The sequence below is a fragment of the Sus scrofa genome, chromosome 8, assembly GCF_054392235.1.
Source record: "Sus scrofa isolate SSC_HxYL_T2T_F1_AM1 chromosome 8, Sscrofa_HxYL_maternal_Yorkshire_Landrace_v2.0, whole genome shotgun sequence".
Lineage (NCBI taxonomy): Eukaryota > Metazoa > Chordata > Mammalia > Artiodactyla > Suidae > Sus > Sus scrofa.
Genome location: NC_139390.1, coordinates 144,483,674 through 144,509,403, shown reverse-complemented (window position 1 = coordinate 144,509,403; position 25,730 = coordinate 144,483,674). Strand labels below are relative to the sequence as shown.

The window sequence follows — 25,730 nt, the reverse complement described above, 5'->3', positions numbered from 1 at the left end:
CTCTCCTGGTTCACGTTCTCTAATTTCAGAACTGCCTCTTCTTCCCAGAGCGTGTCTGGCTCTGTGCCTTTGTTCAAGATAGTCCATCCACCTGGAATGACTCTCTTTTTCCTTGCCATCAAGTTCACATCCACCTTTAAATCCAGGCGTAAATCTTTCCTTGGGCTTCCTTTCAGATGCTAAAAGTGACTATCGGTCAATTGTTCCTGCCTTGGTTAGTTCTCCTTGACCTTTGCTTGTTCTTCAGTTGAAGTATCTGTGGCATATGCCTTGTAGTCCGTGGAAATTTGTATGTGCTTCTCTCCCCCACTGGAATGGATGGTGGAGATTGTGACTGCCCCACCCCGAAGTCCCTGACACATGCATGGTTACCCACTAAATACTCATGGAGTTGGGGAGTTCCTGTTGTGGCTCAGCGGGTTATGAGCCCAACTAGTATCCATGAAGATGAGGGTTCGATCCCTGGCCCACTCTGTGGGTTAAGGATTGGGCATTGTCGTGAGCTGTGGTGTAGGCCAGCAGCTGCAACTCTGATTTGACCCCTAGCCTGGGAACTTCCGTGTGCTGCAGGTATGGCCCTAACAAGAAAAACAAAATTATTGAATTGAAGTTTTGTTAAAAAAAAAAAAAAAAGACTTCGCAGTGGTATTAACAGTTTCATAAAATATGAAGAAAATGATCCTTGATTTATTTGCTGTGGAGTTAAAAATTACTAATTGGGAAAAAACTCTTGGTGCGATATTTAAAGGAGACATAGTGAACTTTGCCTTTCACTTCTCTCTCATGCACATCTGTGTATGCGTGTGAAAATTTGCTAACCGTACCCAGGGTTTTTGTGCTTTCAGCCAATTGATACAGAGCAAATGAAGAAGATAAAATTAGCTCATTCTGAGCAGTAGCTCGTTGGGAAAGGAAAGAGATTGTTTTTTATTTATTTTTGTCCTTTTTTTTTTTTTTTTTTTTTTGGCATTTCTTTGGCCGCTCCCACGGCATATGGAGGTTCCCAGGCTAGGGGTCGAATTGGAGCTGTAGCCACCAGCCTAAGCCAGAGCCACAGCAACGCGGGATCTGAGCCGCCTCTGCAACCTACACCACAGCTCACGGCAACGCCGGATCGTTAACCCACTGAGCAAGGGCAGGGACCGAACCCGCAACCTCATGGTTCCTAGTCAGATTCGTTAACCACTGCGCCACGACGGGAACTCCAGAAAGAGATTGTTAAATGACAGTGATGACTCTGCTTAAAACCAAACAAGATTTTTGTAGGATTAGTTGTTTTGGATGAAATTCTTATAGATCAATTTTCTCTTTCTTTTAGGTAATAACACTATTAATTATAAGGTTGGAACAATGCTTTTAAGTTTATGGTGAAAAGAAAAAAATACCTTTCTCAAAATTAATTATTATTAAGGAAATTCAGTATAAAGAGCAGCAAGTGAATTATACGATTTGTGTTCAACTAACCTTAGAATTGTATAATATTTTATTTAAGAAAGTATTGCCAAATTACTGAGAATCAATTCTTGACAATACTTCTCAGACTTAGCTCAAAATATAGGTGACTTCAAGTATAGAAATGGAAAGCTCTCATCCAACAGATGCATATATTTATATATATAACTACCTGAACTCATTAGTAGGCATAAAAAATAGAAACTAGTTCCATTATTTAAAGATCAGCAAGGTAAAAAAAGAAACAACCATTCAAATGAATAAGAAAATACGTTTGATCTATAAATTTACCACAGCTGGGAGTTCCCTTCATGGCTCAGCAGTTAATGAACCCAACTAGGGTCCATGAGGACGCGGGTTTGATCCTCGCTCAGTGAGTAAGCATCCAGCCCTGCTGTGAACTGTGCAGCTTGTATCTGGCGTTGCTGTGGCTGTGGTGGAGGCCGGCAGCTGTAGCTCCTATTTGACCCCTAGCCTGGGAACCTCCATATGCCACAGGCGCAGACCTAAAACTCAAAAAAAACCCAACCAAATAAATAATAAATATAAATTTACCACAGCTTACTTCATCAAAAATTGAGAACTGCAATTGTTTATAAAATTTCACTAATTTTACTTAATATTTAAATGTTCTTCAACCCAATAGAGTCTAGAGATACTTTTTATTAACTTTTTAAAAGTATTTCTTGATATACAACACAAGTATCAGAGGCCAGTGTTCCAGAAGAGCAATTAAAATAAAATGGAGTGGCTGTAATTAGAGCTATGAAAATAACGTTGCTATTTAGACATTACAGTAGAATACGGTTATTCAAAAATTGTATCGTTTTTAGTAAAAAATCTGTTCAGTGAGGGTGACACTTAGTGGGACACGTTCCCTGTCCCCCTGGCCATAGCTTCCTAAATATTCTAATAACTCAAGTAAACTGCCGGGACAAACAACGCAGCTATGAATGTGTCTGGAGATTCTGCATCTGCCTTCCTTAATCAACTTCCTTTCCTGAATATGAATTGCAATAATGAGTCAATTAACGTCCTCAAATGCCAATGAGATGCAAAAGAGATTGGTGGTTGTGGTGGTGGCAGTGCTTTTCGGGAGCTGTTCCAATGTCTGGAATTTAACGAGAATCACACCCTGAGCTCACAATTGATTATTTATCTCATGCAAACGTGACTGGCTGGCGCTTCCCCCTGCGCCCTTCTCCGTGGCTCCCCCAAGAAAGTCGGCAGGACAAATCTAACCTTTATTATCAAGAAAAGCCCTTTGGTTTGGAGCTGTTCCTCCTAAGGCTTCACTTCGAGCCTCCTTCCTCAGATGAAATGACCTGCTTTTGATAATTTTTACCTCTCAGTGCTTTGCATTGAGAGTTTCCACGTATTATGAAATCATGGCCCTTTTTGGTATGTGCTAATAAGTAATTGGCAATCTATTTTCAAGTCACAGCCTGAAACTGCTATTCTTTCAAGGTGCATTTAAATAGGTTACTGTAATTTATGTTCTTCTGTCTACTAAGTGCTTTAAATATGTTACTGTATATCAAAACCCTCTTTTTTGGTTTTCTTTCGTGGTCTGTTATTGAGACATAATCTCTAACATTGCGTTAGTTTTCGGTGTACAGCGTAATGGATTTGATACGTGTGTGTATCACGGAAGATTGATTTAGTTAACAGTTGTCACCACAGATGGTTACCGATTTTTTTTAAGCTACTTACTGTTTTCTTCCCATCTCATAGACAGTAGAACTGAGGCTCAAGGTTTACGCAGCTACTGAATAGCCACACCAAACTGCAATCAGGCTTATCAGCCTTCAAGCCTGTGTGATTTGCACCATGAAACAATGCTCACAGCTATTACACTGGATTTCCTACCTCACAGCAATTCTCTCTCCTTTAATTTTATTAAAATTCCTTCGGGTTTAATGAATATGCCATGTTTCAGTGCAGTTTACCTCTCAGATTTTTCAGCTTCCTCATTTTAAAAGCCTGGACAGCTGGCTGACCACTTGGCAAACACAAGACCCCCAAAGTAAAATGATAACTCTGGCCGCATGGCCACTTTTCCCTGACAGATTGGAACCCCTCACTGGCCATATTTTAATGTAAAAACTGAACTACTGAAATTCAGTCATATGCTTTCTTCCCAGGGAGCCGAGAAGTGTCTTTCTGAGGAGCACGTAGGCAGCCGTAATAAAATCTGCCATGCCAGAGTGACCAATTTAAAGCTGGTTCTTCTGAAAATTCGTCTTCTCTAATTGTAGCACTAACCAGAGTGGCCAGAAAGACACAATTTAGTGAATTTCCACGAAAGTCAAGTTATCCTCAAGTTCAGTAGGTATAAAAAAGAAAGCTATCCAAAGATAATGGTTTTGTCTGCACGAATTGTGCTATTTTAGCAATGCCTTGTGTGATCTTGTGACTTGAGACATGGTTAGTTCTTGTTTATTGTTTATATCTAAGTAATGAAAAATGCTTATATTTTGCAATGAGACTCCTTTTATCCTAATAACCCTTGTGCAAATGCAGACCCTTTTCTATTTAGCCGAAATTCTAGCATGATTCTCCCTCATTAAGATGCGTCCTCAAAAATAAAACACACTGCGTTTGAAATGCAGCTAAAAGCTGCGCATGTCATTATGTATGCTCCCTTTACGTGTTTGATTACGAAAAAGGGTAAAATATGATGACCTTTCATTCATTAAATGCCTGCTTCATCAAATAAGGACCAACGTGACAGTAAGTTGTGGCCTAGCCACCTTTCCTAACCAAACCCACGGGGCTGTGTTAATAAATTGTGCAGTGACCTTTCACCCTCCGCAGTGTAACAGCTTAGGGGCCAACGGCGCCACTTTATATTTTAATGTTGGAATCACATGATGTTGGCTCCTTCAAAAACAAATTACCAGAGTTCCCTTCGTTGCTTGGTGATTATCAAACCCCACTAGCATCCACGAGGATGTGGGTTTGATCCCTGGCCTTGCTCAGTGGGTTAAGGATCCGGCATTGCCGTGAGCTGTGGTGCAGGTTGCAGACACAGCTTGAATCCCACGTTGCTGTGGCTCTGGCATAGGCCGGTGGCTATAGCTCCAATTTGACCCCTAGCCTGGGAACCTCCATATGCCGCAGGTGCGGCCCTAAAAAGGCAAAAAAAAAGACCAAACAAACAAACAAACAGAAAACCTAATGGGACTTTAGTTTAAATGCTTGAAAAAGCAGAGCCGAACTTTAATGTTGGTAACCCCTGCAGAAGAACCCCAAAACAGGATAATGTATGAGTAGTTCTTAAGAAAAAAAAGTTCTATGCCTTTGGAAGCCAATATAAAACAAAACAGTTTAACTGTTTCTGGGTGTTTTGAAATGATACACAGAGAAGTAAATCCACAGAGGAATTTCACAGTGAGTCACTGCTGCCAACAAGTCACACTGTCACTCACTTTAGTTACTTTCAAGAGTGTGTTTTAAATGACGGGAGCACGAGCAAAGGGAACTGAGAAAGCGATGCTCCTGTATTTCAGTGGTGTGGCCTGGAGGTGGTATAGCTGCGTAGCTCTTTACACACGTTACTGAATAATCCACACACTGAAAGAATTAAAAGCACTAGTCCCAGTTTACTCATCACAAGTTCTTGTGGAGCCCCCTTCAGAGTAGTTACAGATGTTCCTGTGCTTCCAATCTCAGTGAACTTCAATAAAGTGCATTTTACAACTCTCCTTGGTACATTTAGATTCCTAATGAATGTCAAAAAAAAAAAAAAAACCCATTTAAACAACTTGGAAAGTTAAGTTCTTTATCTTTCCCAGAAATAATTGAATAGGTTCATCTACGAAAAAGTTGTTATAGAAACTCTGATGTCCAGTTGAGTTGCCTACAGCTCTTAAAATTTGACTCCGTGGAATAGGATTTTAAGCAAGATCTTTTTATGAGATCATAAAAGCAACGGCACTGAGGGAACCTGAAGGAAGGGGTTGGGCTTGACAGCAGCTTGCGTTTCAGACACGTTGCGATTCTAACCTAACACCTGTGGGAAACTCTTCCTGGGCAAATCCTGAATTTCTGATGTCTGGGTTTGGAATTTCCGAATAAACTCAAGTAAGAATTTCGCTAAACTAAGACGTTTATATGGTCTCACCGAAATAATGGCCAGTGGTTAAACTTGAACCAAATCTCAGCTGTTAATTACCACAGCCATCTCCTCTATGTGTTCAAAAAAGTTCAATATGGGACCTTTTGATAATATATTCAGCAGAATCTCACATTCTGCAAACTGGCTTTTTCCCAAATTCTGCCATCTGATCTGTTTTCTGCTGGTGCCTTTCGTTCTCTCATAAGGCAGGTGGTCAGAATTGAGCAGACGAGTAGTCACCTCCTGGTCAAAAAGACGCTTATGTTATGATAAGTTGACCCTGTGATTATCAAGTGTTTGTCACTTTTCCTGGAGCACAATCGGCATTTTTTTCAAACTGTACACTAATTTAAATGTACACTAAATCGAGGATTTATTTATTAATAAAATGTATGCATATAGATTCTGATAATAAGGAAACCACTTAAGAAAAAAAATTCAACAGAAAATACTGCAAAGGTCCATCCTTCCCAGAATCTTCATTTTTTTCCTAAGAGAATGCCCAATCCATAATGTTTTTCGAAGGAGTCTGATGCATGAATTATCAAGCATGGAGTCCATGAATGCCAGAAATGGCACATCAGTGAGCTTGTAATGTATGAACTTTATTAATTTATAGAAACAAAAACCACTCCCATGAACAGGAAGAAGATGCGTCAGTCATGGCGGTCAACCTTTTACTCACTAGTTTACGGGTCATAGAGGAGTTGCCATTGAGTAAATGGTGGAAGTTGGCTGCATTTCTAAGACCATGTGAAGAGGCTGTGAACTGCTTCAAAGATCAAGCTGAGTGTACGGTGTATAGTCTCTCGAGATAAATTTTTTTCTCGATGACATAATTTTTCTGCCACATACAATCGAAGCATAAGGTCTCATTCACAAAATGTATAATCATTCAGGATTATTGTCTAAAATTGTAAAAATATTTAAACTGCAGCCATGTAACTAAACTGCAGCTATAGTTGCTTGCCAATTAAGCGCCAGATAACGACTTGGGCTGGCCAGCCTTTCCTCACTGCTGCAGACTCCCTCCTGACAGACGCAGCAGTGGTGGAGGAAGGCTTCCCAGGAACAAAGATCTCCCGAAATGTCTCACCTTCAGAATTTGTTCTTTCGTTTTATGAGGCGGCCAATGGATAATTACACGTTTTAAAGCTGGTGTCTTTACAGAGCGTATTTTCTCTCCTTTCGTCTTAGACTCTGTCCCACTCGCTCCGGCCTCCTTGGTGTGGTCTGGACACACCATGCACCCTGCCGCCCCAGGGCCTTTGCATGTGCCTCCCCTCCGCGTTCCTTGCTCGTCCCATTGAGTTCAGGGTGCTTCCCTCCCTCACTCCTTTTCACGTGTCTGTTCAAATCCCTCCTCGTCAGAAAGGCCTTTCTGGCCGACACACTGTGAAATATTCCCTAGTCCTCTTCCAAGATGCACCATGCTCTAGCCCTCTGCCAGGTTTATTTTTCTTCTTGGCCGTTAGTACCATGTTGTATGTTATACCTTTACTGACTTATTATTAGTTTGCTGTTTCTCTCACTAAAGTTTAAGTTCCACAAGAGCAGGAACTTTGCCTATTTTGTTCGTTAGTGTAACCCAGTACCTGTAACTATGCCCGATGCATATGGATGCTCAACAAATGATTGTTAGATGAATGAATAAAGTCAACCTCAGATACTTGGAGAAGCTACCATGACTCTCTTATATGAATTTCATGACAGAGGGATTGCTCTGTATCCTTACAAAATTCTTAGTGATATATTTTAAGATGATATATATATATTTGAATATATTAATTTTTCATTCCATTTGTTTACTTTGAAGCCCTTTGTTGGTAAGGTGAACTGCTCTTGGTGTGGCTGATTAGAAAGGTCTGTTCTTCTAAACTATAACCTCACAATCCCCATAGGACGATTCATGTGACCCTGGATGATTGCAGTGATAATCCCATCATCAACGCGCCATCTGTTGTCTTTGGGCAATTGGACCCCATTTCCAAAAAATCAAGAGATTTGATATTTTTCTCATTTTCACTTTCTAGGTACAGGTCTTAATCCTACAAGAGCTACAAAGAAAAGCCATGACAGAGGCTTGCCAACATTTTCAGCGTTGACTTACAGTGTCAGATGCCATCCTTTTCAATTTGAGGAAATGAGGCAGACGCTTAATTTGTAGGAATTTGGGAGAGGGCCGTATTTATAAGTAAAACGTTGGCAGGCTCTCTATTGGTATTCTGCTGGTGGTGTGATCAGGGCACATCGTCCTGGAGTTGCTTCCCCTTACTTCCTCTTTTTTGCTTCACGTTCACACACGTTCATGTGCAAATACTTAAGATTATTGTCTCTACTTTATAAATAATTCAAACTATACACTCATCAGCAATATTAGATTCTTCGGCTTCATAATAAACATCCCACAATACATTTAGGGTGGACCTTGACATATCATAGTTTGGTAGAGATTTGTGTTTGAATGTTGCAAACTGTGAGTTACCAGCTGTATGACTTTAAGTAAATTCCATAATTTTTTTGTAAAATGGATATAAAGCTGCCTCACAATTTGATTATAGAATTTTGTGAGATAATATTTTTTAAATTCAGCATTGTTTGCAAATTACACATAAGCAGACTTTGAACATATTTAATTTCTTTTACTTTTCTTTGAGGAAAAGTTATTTGGAAAACCTTCAAAAAACCACTTTTTTTGATAATAATGCCAAAATTAATATCAGTATTTGGATTATTAATTATAATGTTGACTAATATTTATGTTACTTATTCTGGACGAAGTGCTGTGGTTGTTAAAATGTGCAGTTTGTCCCTTTAAACCTCACAGCCACAGCACAGTGTGACTCTTATTTTCCTCATTCAAAATTGAGAAAACTGAAATCTGCAGTGGTTAAAGAACTTAGCCAAGCTCACACAGGTCCAGAATTACAAAAAAGAGATCTGATTTTAGGTCTTCTTGATAACAAATCACACCCTTTTAACTAGTATGCTCAGTAACCTATTTTATGAGGGGCTTTGACAGTATAATGTTTGAAAATATCTTTGTAAAGGCACAAAGACATAGATAAGGATTTTATATCTATATCTATACATATATATGCAATTTATGTATACTATATGTATGTATATTTCATTTCACTCAATTATAAAAATTTATCTGGAGTTCCCCTTGTGACTCAGTGGTGATGAACCTGACTAGTTTCCATGAGGACTTGGATTTAATCCCTAGCCTAACTCAGTGGGTTAAGAATATGGCATTGCCTTGAGCTGTGGTGTAGGTCACAGATGCCACTCAGGTCTGACATTGCTGTGGCTGTGGTGTAGGCCAGCAGCTATAGCTCTGATTTGCCCCCTAGCCTGGGAACCTCCATATGCCGCAGGTGCAGCCCTAAAAAGAGGAAAGAAAGAAAGGAAGGAAGGAAGGGAGGGAGGGAGGGAGGAAGGAAAGGAAAGAAAGAAAGAAAAGAAAAGAAAACTTATCAATTACTTAGTATGTGAAAGTTTTGTTAGATTCTGTCATATATACAGCTGTGAACACAGTGGAACCTTTGACTTTAAGGAGCTCTCTACGTGTGTGTATATTAATATATTATTTCATGCCTATATATATCAGAGTGAATTACTGAACTGAGGTTTTAAAATATTTTAACAAATACGTTACTCATACAAAATTTGTTAATGGAAATTTATACCTGGAAGTCAAACTGGATGCCATCAAAAATGTTATGCTTTATGAAGCAGAGGACGATATGTAATAAGCACATCAAATACACTATGAGGAAACAGAGTTTAAAGAATATTAGGGCAACATAGTATTTTTGTCTCTAACGCTCACCGTCTATCGGCACCGATTCCTCGAGAGTTAGAGTTGAAATGGAGGGTCACAAGCTATGCTGGTTTGTTGGACTTTGACGTGGTAGATCTTTGAAAAATAAATGAAGTATCTGTTCCAATTCTTCAACTAACAGACCAAGAAAAGCTACTCTAGAGTTGTGAAGGAACGTGGCCACTTTTCGCAAATTGGGTTAAATCCCAGACCAGAGGGTTAGTGGCAGTGGTGTATGTAAACACTTACTGTTACATGACAAGCGTTAAAGCATGTGGGTACATGATTCAGTCTACCTTCCATGAGTTGCTTAGCCGAGAAAGGGGGTACTGAGCACCTGCTTCTTCTCTAAGTCCCCCTCGGAGATGACCACTTAGAGAACCAGCATTTTATCAGATTAGGCTATGAGCAGAAGGAACATTTAAATCCAGTCTCATCAAATAAAGATTTATTTTTATAGGAGAAACTAAGTGTTGTGGAGGACAGAAGAATGGTGGCTTGGAATGAATTACTCTGTCCCTTTGTTCTTATGGACAGTTAAGTGACACATCATCACTTTTGGGTTTTTAAGAAATGACCCTTAGACCTACTAGAGATGGGTCACTTTGAAGTTTGGTAAAGTATTGTTTCTGTTGCAAATCGCACACTTTCCTGAACGCGCTGGTTCAGGACCCTCCCCTCAGCTCGTCTTAATTGTCCCCACCCCTCCTGTTCACGTCAGACATGGCCTTCTTTGCTGTGGAACCCCAAAAGGATCTCAGAATTCTTATGCAGGTACCCCAAGCAGCCGATACCAGGTGATCAGCATTTTCACCTGTGGTGGAAGGTATGTGCCCTTGCTGGCACAGCACGAACACTCAAGGTATTGAGTTAGAGGATTCGGTACCAGAACAACTCTAATGACTGCGTAATTCTGACATGGCATTTAACTTCCCAATGCCTCTGTTTCCTTGCCGATGTGATGGAGGCAATAGTTACTTTATGATAACTTTTTCTAAGTTATAGGATGGCTGTAAGGATAAGTGATATTGTATTGGCAAATATCTTGGAGAAGATAAAAACCACAAGAATACCTGCACCAGTGTAACTTATCGTAATTATCTACGTGTAAATAGGTCCCTACTAATATCCAAAGGCAAACTTTTTTTCCCAGTTTTTCTCCTTTTGCCTCTAAAGCCTCCTTTCCCTCCCCTATAAAATGCCGATGGTATTGGCTTACTATCTGGCAGACACTACATATGTGATGTGTCATATATAATATGTAATTGTTACATATATTGTCTCATTTAACCTGTTCACCATCCTAAGAAAGCCTGTTTTACAGACATGAAAACTTAAATCTGGAATAGTTAAGTAATTTTCCCAACACCAAAACTTGAAAAAGGTAGAACTGAAATTGAATCAGATAACCAACTCTTAATCACATAATTAATGTAAAAAACAGGCAGTGGTTCCAATAGGTTTAGTGAGAAGAAAAAGAAAATGGAAGAATGAGAAAAGAAAACTTTAGGAGCAGAGTTGCAATATAAAATACGGAATGCCTCGTTAAATTTGAATTTCAATTAAAAATAAATAATATTTTAGGAGAAATATGTGCCAGATGGGAGGATTTGTTACATGTATATATTGTGAAACACTTGGCAGAGTAAGATTAGTTAACACCTCCTTTATTTCGCATAGTTACCATTTTGTTGTTAAGGTAAGAATCTTAAAGCTCCGTGCTGACAGCACCTTTCAGCGTCTATCACATTTTTGTTAGCTGTAGGCACCATGTTGTACATGAGATCCCTGGAGCTTACTCATCTCACACCTGAACGTTCACACCCTTTCACCAGCATCTCCCCCTTCCCCCACCCCAGAATCCCTGACAACCACCATTCTCCTCTTTCTATGGGTTGGTTTGCTGTTTTGGATTATCCGTGTTAACTGAGATCGTACAGTATTGGTCTTTCACTGTCTGGTTTATTATCTCTAGCCTAATGCCCTCAAGGCCCATCTGTATTGTTGCAAATGGCAGAATTTCCTTCTTTTTTGTGGCTGAGTAATATTCCGTGTGCGCCACATTTTCATCATGCATTCGTCCATCGGGAAACTCTTGGTTGTTTCCATGTCTTGGCTGCTGTAGATAATGCAGCAGTAAGCAGGCTGTGAAGATATTTCTCTGAGATACTCTAGTGATTTCATCGCATTCATATATGTATATATACCCGAAAGCGGGGTTGCTGGATCGCGTGGTAGTAGTATTTTTAATCTCTTGAGGAACCTCCGTACTGTTTTCTGCAGTGGCTGCACTAACTTACGTTTGCATAGAGGTTCCCTTTCCTCCACATCCTCGCCAGCGTGTGTGTTCTCTCTTGTCTTTTGGAGAGAAGCCGTGCTAACCGAGGCGAGGTTGCGGTTTTGACCTTCATTCCCTGATGATTAGTGATGTTGAGCCCCTTTTTGTGTACTCATTGGCCCTGCGGAAATCTTTAGAAAAATATCTATCCAAGACCCCTGTCTGCTTTTTAAGCAGATTGTTTGTTTTTGTTACTGAGTTATTGAGTTGTGTGAGTTCCTTATATATATATATATTACATATTAATTCTTTATAGGTTGATTTTTTCCTCTTACTGTGCAGAAGGTTTTAGTTTGGTATAATCCTAATTGTTGATTTTTGCTTGTGTTGCTTATACTTTTAGCATCTTGTACAAAAAAAATCATTGCCCAGATGAATGTTAAGGAGCTTTCTCCCTGTGTTTTCTCCTACGGGCTTTGTGGTTGTGGGTCTTACGTTTAAGTCCTCAATCCATTTTGAGATAATTTTTTGTCAGTTGTATAAGGGCTCCAATCCCCAGCACAATTTATTCTAGAGACTATTCTTTCCCCATTGAGTACTCCTGACTCCTTTGTCAAATATTAGTTGACCCTACATACTTGGGTTCATTCCTGGGCTCTTGACTCTGTTCCGTGTCTCTATGTGTCTGCTTTTATACCACTGATACACAGTTTTGATTACTATAGCTTTATAATATAGTTTGAAATCACAAAGTGTGATGCCTCCAACTTGGTTCTTTCTCATATTTTTTTGGCTGCCTAGGATCTTTTTTAGTTCCATATTAATTTTAGGATTTTTAAAAATATTTCTGTGTAAAATAATACTGTAATTTTGACAGGGGTTGCACTGAATCCATAGATGGCTTTGCGTAGTATGATCATTTTAATAGTATAAATTCTTCTGATTCATGAACAGTGGGTATCTTTCCATTTATTCATGTCTTCCCAACTTCTTTCATCAATGTCTTGTATTTTTTTTGGTATATTTATCTTTCATTTCCTTGGTTAAATTTATTCCTAAAATTTTTCCTCTTTTTATTGCTATCATGAGTCTCTCTCTCTCTCTCTCTCTCTTTTTTTTTTTTTTTTTTTGCTAATGTTGGAACGTTTTTAAAGAGAATAAAGAAAGAAACTTTTACGGGGTAAAATGTATACATAAAGGGCATTTTCTGGAACACATTAGTGTGGGCAAAACACTTAATCATGGAGTTCCCATAGTGGCTCAGTGGTTAATGAACGCAGCCAGTATCCATGAGGATGTGGGTTTGATCTCTGGCCTCTACTCAGTGGGTTAAGGATCCAGCGTTGCCATGAGCTGTGGCATAGGTCACCGATGTGGCTCGGATCCTGCATTGCTGTGGCTGTGGCATAGGCTGGCAGCTACAGCTCAGATTCGACCCCTAGCCTGGGAATCTTCCTATGCTGCAGGTATGGCCCTAAAAAGACATAAGACAAAAAAAAAAAAATTCTTAATCATGTCTAATGCATACTGCTTGATTTTTATTGGGTATACCTCCAGCTTTGTTCTTTTTCCTCAAGACTGCTTTGGTAATTCTGGAACTTTTGTGATTCCATGTAGATTTTAAAATTTGTTTGTTCTAGTTCTATGAAATTCCTTGAATATTTAAAAAGCACCTATCTCTGATTCAGCTCATCAGTGGCTTGGCTCCTCATGGAATCTGTAAACAAGTCTCAGGGCTCTCAAAAAAATTGAAGATATATAACATAAGTAAAGTACTTAGAATTTTTTGAAAAGAGAAAATTATTGTAGGATTATTATTAGTAGTAGTAGAAATCAGAAACTTTATTCACAAGAGGCATGCTTCTTATTTTAGGCAATGACATGAGAGAATACTTTTATGTAATTTTTCTGTTACTGTTCAATAAATGAGGGAAGGTTGCTCTGTGTTCCTTCCAGTGCCTAAGGAATGATCTGAGAGTAAATGTGACTTTGAAAGATACATTCTCTCACTTTTGATAAAATCATTATCACACATATAAATGGAACTTAGAGATTTCAGTACATTATACTTTATAATTGGTAGATTTGTTAAACTTCTCATGAACTAGTATATAATTTTCTTCAAAGTATCCCAAGTGTTCACTTGGACACTGCAGTTTATTCATTTATTTTCTTTTATCTGTACTGTCTGCCAATTTTAGGTGCTGAGATAATAACTGGATCTCAGTTTACATTTATTTGCTCCCATTAGAGCAATAATCTCTGCTGGGCTTTTAAAATTCCATAAACAATAGATTTTCTCGTCTTGTTCCATTTTCATTTTCTCTTCCTAAATGACATGGATACTAAAAGTAGTATTGTGCTGTTTCTGTAGACTGTCTAACCATTCAGACAAAAAGAGGGAACAGCAACACCAGTATTTTTCTCTTAAGTTTCATAAATTGCCCCTTTGTTTCTCTCATATGTCTGTAGACTGCAGACACTGTGTGTTTCTCTCTATCACTTTCCCATGGCATGATGAAACTGCAAGAGCCCCTTCTAAAAGGCTCTCATTTATGGACGATCCACAAATGTGATCAATCAAGTCATTCCAATGGAGCAATAACCAGTGTGACCTCAACAGACTTTGGCTTTTGGAGCCAGATCGCGTTAGTGACAGCCATAACCCTGGCGGGTCGGCAGCATCCTTCGCTGCGCACTCTGCCATCTGCCACTGTGGAAACTTCATCATTAAAGGCAGAGTTGTTGCTGGACACATTTGCAAATGGTTTTGAGAGCATTATTATTGCACAGAATGTTACCATCTGTAAGTAGGCAAGTCTGGATTACAATGTATTTCTACCTAACTTTCTTTCTCTACGTATATCTTAATAGAAAATATGCATGCATACATCTCAAAACGGGGAATAGTTCTTTTTGTGCTATAGAATTACAGCCTTGCAAAAGACCTCCAGAGCTTAATTTCCTACTTTTAAATACATCTGCTATTAAATCATCACAGATCAAAGAATACTATTTAATTTTGTAGTTGGTTGTATCGCCTTATTCACAAAAATATTTTTAATTGTTTGTTTGCTTTTACTCACATTATTATATTACATTACCATATTATTACAAATATTCACATTAACATATATATATACATATATATATATATACACCTTTAGAAAAATATTTCAATTCTATCTCTGGCATAGTTCTACCTGCCTTCCTACAACTACCATGGAATAAATTATAAAGGTTATAAAAACAATATAATGAAAACCGTAAACCAGAATTTCCAGTTCATAAGCCAAGCACTATTTTACGTGTATGATGTGTACGAGAAATACATGTATGTATGTTTATAATATTTATATATATTCATATTCTTCGTCTTACTGCAGACAATTACAGCTGTAATTGTAGCTATGTATTTATAAGATATTATATTACTGTGTTATTAATGTTATTAATATTGCTGTCGAGCAACAAAATAGTCAAGGTACAGAAAGTTTAACTGATGTTCAGGATCAGACAGGTTTTCCGTGGAGATCAGGTGTTCTGAACTCAGCCAGTCTAGGTCCAGACTCTTATTCGTTGATATGAGTATGTGGGTCTTTAGAGGTTAATGGATGATCTCTATGAAGGAAGCACGTTCCAAGGACACAAAAGGACATGACATTACAGAGTCAGTGCTAGTGTTCAAAAATGCAGCCTAAATACACTTACTTTTCTCTGCTGAGTTGTTGTTGGTTTTGGTTTTGGTTTTGTCTTTTGTCTTTTTAGGGCCACACCCACAGCATATGGAGGTTCCCAGGCTAGGGGTCGAATTGGAGCTGCAGCTGCCAGCCTACACCACAGCCACAGCAACGCAGGATCCGAGCCGCGTCTGCAACGCACACCACAGCTCATGGCAACGCCGGCTCCTTAACCCACTGAGTGAGGCCAGGGATCGAACCCACAACCTCATGGTTCCTAGTCGGATCGGTTTCCACTGTGCGGCGACAGGAACTCCTCTGCTGAGTTTTAAAGACAGAAAGAAAATGTCAAATGTGTACAGAATTCTAAGTCACTGTTTACGTAAGGTTATGGCCCAGGACGCCAGCTTTGGAGAAAGGGGTAGAGAGTCTTCTACTCCACGATAAATTCCCGAGATGCTGTCTGGCCATCTACTCTACCCAATCAACTGTTGCATCCACCTCACCTCCCACAGAGCAACCTGAACAGAAAGCAAAGAGGCTGACCTGGCCTGCATGGAGGCCAAGGGGTGTTAAATCAGGTGTGCAGGCCAAGGTCCTATCTTGAAGGCACAGTCAGCCTTCTCATTTGAAAACATGGCCCAATGATCGTCTCATCTGACACATCACGTGACCCGATCTCTTCTGTGGGAGGCGCCAGTAAAGGAACGTGGAGAGAGGGCAGAAGCTGGGACCATTGTCTCCTCACATCAGGGTAACGGGATACCATGAGCAACGTTCTTCCGTTCCCACCTCAGACTCTCTTTGATGCTAAAAAAGCCTCTTAGCAAATTTCATATTTGGAGACACCCTATGGTAAGGTTAGGCTATGGTAACGTTATATGAAAGATGGTAGAATGTGGTCAACTCCGGTTTCTCTGTGTCGTTGAAGCCTTCTGTTCATCAGTGCCATGCATGCCAAAATAAAGTATGGCAGGACTTTACCAGTGGGAGAAACAAAGACAGGTAACACTGATACTTCTTTCATTCATCCTACAACCATGTAGCTTTGCTTAGAAACATGTGTTCGGAAGTGATGTTAGAACAGTTATGAAGAATTAAAGGTAGGAGACAATGGAGAAGTCACTTTTCCCCCGATTAAAAAAGTTAATCATGGTACTTTGTTCTGTCAATATCTTATTGCACTCTGTGCCCTAATTTTTTTCTTTATTCTGCTCTGATCGAAAAGGCTGAGGGGATTCCCATCGTAGCTCAATGGAAACGAATCTGACTAGTATCCATGAGGACGCAAGTTCAATCCCTGGCCTTGCTCAGTGGGTTAAGGATCTGGCATTGCTGTGAGCTGTGTTGTAGGTTGCAGTCACGGCTGGGATCCCGCATTGCTGTGGCTCTGGTGTAGCCTGGGGCTGCAGCCCTGATTCAGCCCCTAGCCCAGGAATCCATATGCTGTGGGCAAAGCCCCAAAAAGACAAAAAGAAAAGAAAAGGCTGAAGTCTGGGAGAGCCAAGGCTGTGTAGGGAGGCTCAACCAGCCCATGACAAAATCACTCAGGACAAAGAGGATGTGCATTATAGGAAAGACATACCTGCCCTTAGATCCCAAGAAGACAGCTCCTTCTCAAGTGCGGTGTAAGGTAGAAGGAAGTAGCTGGGGCTGTGGCTGAAAGAAAAATTCACGTAAAATAAATACACATAATTTATAAGGTCATAGGTGGTCTTAAGTTACATGTTTTACTTAGATTCATCTGCGAGTGACTAATGTTGAAGTTTTAGCTTAGCTGGAGATACCGTAGCAGAATATCATAGGCTGGGTGGCTCAAACAACAGATACTTATTTCTCACAGTTCAGGAGGCGGGGAAGTCTGAGATCAAGATGCTGGCCACTTCAGTCCCTGGTGAGGCCCCTCTCCTGGCATGTATGCCCACCTCTTGCTCTGTCCTCATATGGCTGGGAAGGAGAGCTCAGGTTTCTTTTCCTCTTCTTATAAGGACCCTAACCCCATCCTGAGGACCCCAGCCTTATGGCCTCATCTGAGCCTAATTCCCTCCTAATGGCTTCACCTCCTAATACTGTCATGTTGGAGATTAGGGCTTCAATAGATGAATGTGGGGGGAGCAGACATTCAGTCCACAAGAAGGTTGTTAGAGGGATTAGATATTCTAATGAGATGGCCCAGGGAGAGGAGGAGGTGGTTACAGACATTCTGGTTGTAGTGTTTGTCTTTTAGACAGTTTGCAGTGAAATGCTCTTAGCAATCACTTCGCTGTAGTATCTCTTTAACTGTGCTATGAATCATATCAAGGTGCCCAACATTGTACTGACACTGAGAATGAAAATGAGGAACTACGGCACCTCTGATTTAGGCTTCTCCAAATTCAGTTGATGGACTTCCCGTCGTGGCAGCGCAGTGGTTAACGAATCCGACCAGGAACCATGAGGTTGCAGGTTCGATCCCTGGCCTCGCTCAGTGGGTTAACGATCCAGCGTTGCCATGAGCTGTGGTGTAGGTCGCAGACGCGGCTCGGATCCCGAGTTGCTGTGGCTCTGGCGTAGGCCGGTGGCTACAGCTCTGGTTAAACCCCTAGCCTGGGAACCTCCATATGCCATAGGAAGCGGCCCTAGAAAAGGCAAAAAGACCAAAAATAAATAAATAAATAAATTGAGAATATTTTGCATATGTCGCAAGGAATAAGAAAGTTTTATATAGGTTGGTAAGGAATGACTAGATACCTCAAGTGAAAAAAATCAAGATGCAGTTTTTAATAGTAAGCTACCTTATGTGTAATGGCATAATGAAAAAAAAATAGTTGTATTGTTGCAAAAAGAAATTTTGGATGTATAAATCAATGTTATAAATTGTTGTTTTTTTTAAAAAAAATGTAAATGGTTTTTTAAAATGGGAAGATATAAGGTAAAGAGAGTAGTTAATTTATAGGACAAAACTTCTCTAAATTGTCTTTATATATAGTTTTCATTTTAGGAACATACATGATTTTCATACTGAAAAAATAAAATTACCTTAAAATTAAATACATAGAGAGAGAGAGCGCTAATTCTAAAAACTCAACAGAACTGAAATGAGTAAACCAACTATATATCACTTTAGTGACATAAACACACAGAGCTCATCTTGAAATTTACTTTTACACTCAGTATTTTACTGTATATCCTTGATAGGATGTATTCTTAAGAAGAATTGAGCTGTAAAAAATTGAACTTCAAGAGTTTCCCCTGTGGCACCACAGGATCGAAGCGTCTCTGCAGCGCTGGGATGAAGGTTTGATCCCTGGCTGAGCTAAGGATCCTGCATTGCTGCAGCTGCAGCATAGGTTGCAACTGCAGCTCGAATCTGATCCCTGGACCCGGAATTCAATATTTTGGGCAGCCAAAAAAAAGAGAGAGAGAGGAAAAAGTCTCATTTTATTCAATAATATAATTGCTGGAAATATTATTGATATAATTAATATTAAATTATGGGTGTTTTATCTGTGAGTATGGACTTCGGCAGGTAATTTTTTTTTTAATGGAGTAATAGTACTATTTTCTTTCATTCTTTTTTTTTTAATGAAACTAGGTAGTTTGGCATAAAGATTTAGATTTAGTTTTAACATGGAAACATGGAGAGTTCTACCAGAGCAGACGCTTTGGCCCCTGACTGCTTGCTCGAGAGAACCCCTGTTGCTGCGGCCACCTGCCTCACCTCCACATGCTGCCTGGCTGTCTCGGGACCCCCCGGGTGAGGGCGTGGTGTCCACCATGGCCTATAGCAGGCCATCAGCTCCATTGCGTGACCAAACCCAAAGATGCTCTCGCCCTCTCCTTACCTGTGCACTCAGATGATGCCTGGCCTGGTAGAGGGTGGGGTCTGGTGTCCTGAGTGGCTTTCTAGGAAGGTCCAGGCAACACACATGGAAGGGCAGGGCCACGAACAGCTCTTGGGCCAAACTTGGACCAGTGACCCAGGAGGGAGTCTGAAAACGCGCTCCTCTTAACAGCCTTCCCTGCCAGGGACGGGTCTGAGACACAGTCATTTCTGAAAGCCTCATTGGAAGGTCTCCTGCATAACTGCACTTCTTCCTCTGGCTCGGTTCCCTCTCACCCTCACTCACCCTGCCCTGGGTTTGCAGTTCCAATAAAGCCTTAGCAAGTTATCTACTGCAGGATCTGTTTTATAGACCGTTGGGGCTAAGAAAGCAACTATGATAAAGTGCTTAGGAAAAAAATGGTTTTAGAATAAGAGGAAATAATATATATAAATTATATATGTTCCCAAGGTGAATCTTTGAGCATGTGGAGCATTGCTAAAATACTTTCCTCTCACAAAAAGGGATGATGATTCTTTTAATGCTTCACAGATTTGCATCATCCTTGCGCAGGGGTCATGCTAATCTTCTCTGTATCATTCTAATTTTAGTATATGTGCTGCCGAAGTGAACACACAAAATGTCGTCTTAAAATTCGGATAAACAGCGGTTCTGGCAGATGAGCGTTTAGAGCAGAAGTTTAATGGATCAAGGCCAGGTTCGGTGTTGCAGAGGTAACTGGCCACGGTGCGAAGGGTGTGCTGTGAGCAGGCGGCCGGGCAGACGAGGTTTGAGAGATCTGGATTTAGGTAGCGGCAGAAAGAAGGGATGTGATGATCGGAATTTGAGAGGTGTTCGTTGACAGGATTGACAGGCTGGGAGGAGGGGAGGGCGGGGAAGCGGAAAGGTCAAGGGGTCAAACTGTGATCCCAGTCCCATAGCTGAGACCGAGGCGTCCCCAGCTTCGCAGTGAGATGCAGGCTAGACGGTGCGGGAGGTTGAGCCGTGACTGAGGGATGAAGAAGAGCTTTCCAAAAGCGGTGCATTACCTTTTAAAAGCATAGCATTTGATACGTAAAGTCGTAACTTTCTTCCCTCCCGTTCTCATCTCTCTGTATTCTTGAGTAAACCTCTTCCTGACCCCAGTGAACTGTTTCAAGGATCTAGTAAGTCAGTCGTATAAACACATTACTTTTTTTTATACCATTTTTCCTCTGTGAGATAATCCCTCCCTCACACCTCTGCTTTGCACTGTGGCACAGCAGGTGAAGGATCCAGCATTGCTGCTGCTGTGGTGTAGGTTGCAGCTGTGGCTCGGATTCAGCGTCGGGCCTGGGAACTTCCGTATGCCATGGGCGCGGCCAAAAAGCTATGTTAAGTCACCGACTCCAGTGTGGTGTGCTCCATCTCCCAGGGAAGATCAGTTACTTCTTTTTCAATGTCTCCATAAAACTTACTTCAAACCTTGGTTTCGGCCCTCATAACATCAAGTTATTTTTTTCATTTTTAAAAGTTTTATTGATGTACGGTTGATGTACAGTGTAGTGGTAATCTCTACTGAACAGCAGAGTGATTCAGTTATACGTGTGCACACATCCATTCTTTTTCAGATTCTTTTCCCACGTAGACTTTCACAGGATATTGGGTAGAGTTCCCTGTGCTACACAGCAGGTCCCCTTTGACCCGTTGCAAGTTAGGTTCAATTGCATGTTTCGGTCAATCCCACGAGAATATTTAAAGGCTCAGCTTGCTTTGCTGCATGACTGCATGTCTCTTTATGTACATTGCTACATGTTGTTTAACATTAAATGATTGGGGCATATTTACCTACTCCTGTCACTCACGGTGCTAAGCTGCTGCCGATGCAACAAGTCAGGCTAGTATGGTCCCTGCCCTATAAAAGCTAACAGTAGATGACGTGGGGATCAAAAGGCTAATAAAAAACAGGGTGTCACGGAGTTCCCGATAGGGCTCAGCAGGTTAAGAACACAGCGTCAGTGAGGACGCAGGTTCAATCCCCGGCCCCTCCCAGTAGGTTAAGATCTGGCATTGCCTCAAGCTGCAGTGTAGGTCGCAGACGTGGCTTGGATCCATTGCTGCTGTGGCTGTGGTGTAGGCCAGCAGCTGCTGCTCCCATCTGACCCTTCGTCTGGGAGCTTCCATAGCGGCAGGTGCAGCTGAAGAAAGAAAAGAAGCAAAACAGGATGTCATAAGCTCAGTAATCGTCACCACGGTGGTGACGATGTTGGCCATGGGTGCTCTTACGTGCCGAGCATGGTTCAAGCACCGGGCACTTTATATCCCCGCCCTCACAAGTCCTCGGTGACCGGAAGCGCGGGCTGCGTGTACAGATGCTGGTTGGAGGATGCAGAACCAAGACTTTGGGAGACAGCGAAAGCTTCCAAACACAGTGCTTCCCCAGTTAACACCTGACGAAATGACTAGGGGTCAGGTAGACAGGAGGAAGCCGGAGAAGGAGGAGAGGCGATAAAGGGAGGAAGAGGAAGAAGATGAGGAGGGAAGGGGGGTGTGTGTCAGGGGAGCTTTAGAGAAGGGAACAGTGTTTCTAGCAGGAAACAGAGGTGGACAGTGTGCGTACTGAGTGGATGTGGGCTTTTCTGCTTCTGAAGTTAGACGGTCAATATCATGCAGCTCAGTTCCTTTGGGAACTTGCGCAAAAGCGAACAACTGAACCAGATCCACTGCCACGTGTTACAGACAGGAGCACTGCCTCCCAGTTGAAGGAAATGGGTTCCCAGTGCCGCAGAGTCATTGGCAAGAGTCCGGTTCCCGGGCCCGACTCTTTCCAGGACACCGTGCTGCTGCCTCTGTGGATTGTCACATGGTTTTGGCCAGCCAGCAGTAAGTGTATGCGGACAAATACGTGTGTTAGGCTTCCCAGCCACCGCATTCCAGCTCACATTCTTCTCTTGATTAGGATTTGATAAGGAAAATATAAATTGTGAAGTAGAATGGCACATATCTGTACTTAATCTCTAAACAGATGTGATCGAGACGTGGCTCTGCTCCCTCTTGCTCTCAACATCTCAGTCCACCCTGTGTCTTTCAGGCCGTAATTCCACCTTAATCACACCCCTGGGGACAGTCTTGTTTGTTCTTATTTTGAGGTGGTTTTATATCCGGTGTGAAGGCGTGGCCTTTGGAAACGGACTGGAGTTCCAGTTATGGGTCTGCCAGTTCTGCAACCAATCTGTCTACGACAGCAGTGGCTCGCTGGCCCCGTTGTCTTCCTCTGGGAGTTAAGGGACCGCGTGCACGCAAAGCACAAAGCACAGTGCTTGGTTCCTAGTACGTTTTGAAGATAATTTGACTTGTGGGATAAATTTTTAACACCAAATCATAAAATCCCAGTTGAAAAAATCAGCTACCTTAACCTTTCCACTTTCCTGATAGCATCTGTAGACTGGTGAAGTCCTTACTTGCCAAAATGAAGTGTCTGCCTCGTTCCTACCACTAGTCTGTGGCCTGTGTAAGAGCAAAGACTGTCAATTTCCTCTGTATTCCAGCGATTACCACTGTGACACGCATGTAAGTGAGCACTCATAAATACACATAAATATAAAACTCAGTTGAATTATCTAATTATTTGTTGTCTGAGCCAAGGGTAAAAGTCAAGCTTTCTGATATCTAAATCTGTTTTTCATTGTTTTTACTTTTACTGTACCAAAAAAAATTAAGATAAAATCAAAATCAGGGATTCTTCACTTTGTAAAGCATATTCCGGAGGAAGTTGGGGCTTAGGGATTTCAAGTTATTCTATGATGTTCCAATGTGTTGCTTTTCACTCTGCCCGAACCCTTTGATACAAATTCACATGAATATTAATGGTTGGGTTTTAAGTTGGGAAGGGACTGAGGCCTTCATCTGAGCCTTTAGGAAGAGAGGTGCGGCTCAGGGTGCATGCCCTCCTGCTGGTAGATATAGGGCATGGCTCAGGCACTGTGTTTAAAAGCCAGTTGCTTTCTTTGTAACCCCAGTTCAGAGGAAATAGCATCTCTGAGCCAAACTGGAGCAGGGCATTCCAATGCAGTGAAGTAGAAGTGAAAAATCTCAAACAGGCATCGTACCCCTTGAACTTGGCTACTGCTAACTACGTAGAAATCAGTCCCCAGTGAGCTCCTCGAACACCCTATACTTACCAAAACCACAGAGTTATAAAGAGAGCACCAACAAATGTTACTTCCAACCCACTTAGGTTGCTTCAACTGCGGAGTTCTAATTTTAGTAGCAGGATTCACAGCCGATGGAAATTCTGGATGCCTTGTAGACGTGAAATAACACAGAAACCTGACCAGTGTCTCTTAGAATGACATCAAAGTTTCCAAGTAATGAAGTGCAAGCTTTTTTTGAATTCATTTACTTAAAAAACAAACAAACAACCCCCCCCAAAACAGTCACTCTTATATGCCCCCAAGAAATGAGCAGTGGTTTCCGCTCCTCCCTCTTGGGCCAGTGATAGAATACACATGGAACACATGATTCCTGTCTGCCAAACATGATTGGAAGTATAACATTGTCCTTTAACTTAACATCTATGAAGCAATTTGCTTTAAGAGTGGGGGTGCTGTGATGGTTTTCAGACAGTAAACTGTGCTAACTGCTTGAAAATGCGTACAATTTAGGAGCTGACAGGTTCAGTTCTCAAGGAGAGGAGGTGCGATGCGATGTTTTGGCACTGGTTAGATATTCAGTCATTCCACCCCCCTGCCTGTGGGAAATGTGCTCATAGCTTCTTGCTGTAGCCTTTGATTTCCCAAGCGAATCCCAGGATTCCAGAGCCTTGATGCCAGTGGGTCTCATCGAATTCGATGGATGCCAATAACCTTGGTTTTAATAATTCCCGTTGATTCGGAAGGGCCTAACAAAGGAGTTTTTAAAATCACAGAATCCTACAGAATCAATCTTACTCCAAGATTCCATTCAGTTGACTCTTACTAAGGCCTAGTTTTGTTGATACAGAAATGTCTCCTGACTTTTCCATATTAAAAGCACATATTTTAGCTCCATCATCATCCAGCAAATTAAAGTGAGGCTTTAAAAAATGATATATTTCTTTGTATTTCATTTTTCAGCCAACAAAACAAAAGCTAAGAAAAAATAACAACCCTCTGCTTATAGAAAATTTTTTCAAGTCTGTAATACTAGGAAAGTTTATATTTTTAAGGAAAGGACAGCCAAAGGTCTGGTTTGGCAGAGGGAATAAAATTGCAAGTTAAGCGATGGAGACAGACTATTTTTTTCCTAGCTACGAAAGAAAGAAGAAATCTGTGGTGTGTGGTGAGGTGTCTCTCTTATGAGGTTCATGACTCAGACTGGAAAGCTCACTGGGGGATAAGAAATTGTTTTTTCACTGGATGAGTTTCCTGGATATGTTTGAATGTATACCCGGAGCAAATATTTTTGAAGATTTAGAGTCAGCTTGGAATGTTTGACACAATTGAGATTTGAACTTGACTTGGTGGATCCCATAACAAGGAGGGTTTTTCTCTTCTTGTTTGTGTCCATTGTTGCACTTTTATTTTCCTTTCTTGATGGATGGGCTCCCAGCGGAAGGCAGGGAGATTGAAATAATGCACAAAATTTCCCTAAATACAAAGTATGGACTCTGTTGTTTCTGTCCGATGAGGAAACTCTCGGCCCCATAAGAATCATGTTCAGGTTCTTATGGTGCCATACCAGGTTCCTCTATGGTACCGTTGAGTGCAGGGCTTTGCCCTTTTTTTGGATATAGATACTCCTGCTCAATCAGACAACTGAGGCGAGGAAATATGTCCGAGCTGCATTAACGCTGGAAATCCACTCGGGCAGCCCGTCTTGTGTTGGGACTTCTAGTTGGTCTTCATTTGGGGGTAATGCACGGAGCCAGGACTCAGGCATAAACACGAACCCTGGCACTGCAACCTTGTTGGCTTGTACTGTGCTACAATTTACAAGGTCTCTTCCTAGAATTAAGACTCCAGGAGTGATTTAAACCAAAGTAACTACACTAGCCATATTGGTTCAGTTCAACTCCAGGATATCTTAATTTGGTCAGAGCTTCATTGACCAGCAATTAAAGTAAATTGAAGAATATTTATTATTCTCTCACTGACAGGCAGAACTAGTAAATATAGCATAATTTAATTATTGAATTATTTAGAGTTTTCATCAATTCTTCAATATTTAAGGTATGTCTTGTAGTAAGGATGCTAGAGCCTATTAAAATATATGTAATATATTTTTATGTATAAAGTTTTTGATATTTAAACTTATTAACCATACTTTCATTAAATATACTATTTTAAATTACTTCATCTGAAATAGTGTTTACTCACAGGTACCAGTAATTCTGTAAGCTAATTAATTCTTTTTTGTAATCTTCATAGCATCCACAATAGGAGTCGGACAGTATTTATATGAGGAAGGAAGATCATAGGGATCTTGGATAAAACTAATGTAGATTTCAGCTCCTGTATCTGTCAGCGATTGCCACAGGAAGGCTGTGTAACATAGCATCCCAAATCTCAATGGCTTAAGTAACTGTCTTTTATTCCTGCTCATCAGTGAGTTC

At 40.9% G+C, this 25,730-nt stretch overlaps 1 long non-coding RNA gene and 1 other non-coding gene across 10 annotated transcripts in view; one reads left to right on the top strand and one right to left on the bottom strand.

Moving 5' to 3' along the window:
* The window catches only part of LOC102167132 (uncharacterized), a 659,279-nt gene that overhangs the window by 499,291 nt on the left and 134,258 nt on the right, over window positions 1-25,730 (top strand). The gene's annotated exons all lie outside the window — the stretch shown is intronic.
* On the bottom strand, window positions 19,690-19,794 carry LOC146401111 (U6 spliceosomal RNA). The gene has a single exon (XR_014813914.1). It is a non-coding gene; the product is annotated as a U6 spliceosomal RNA (small nuclear RNA).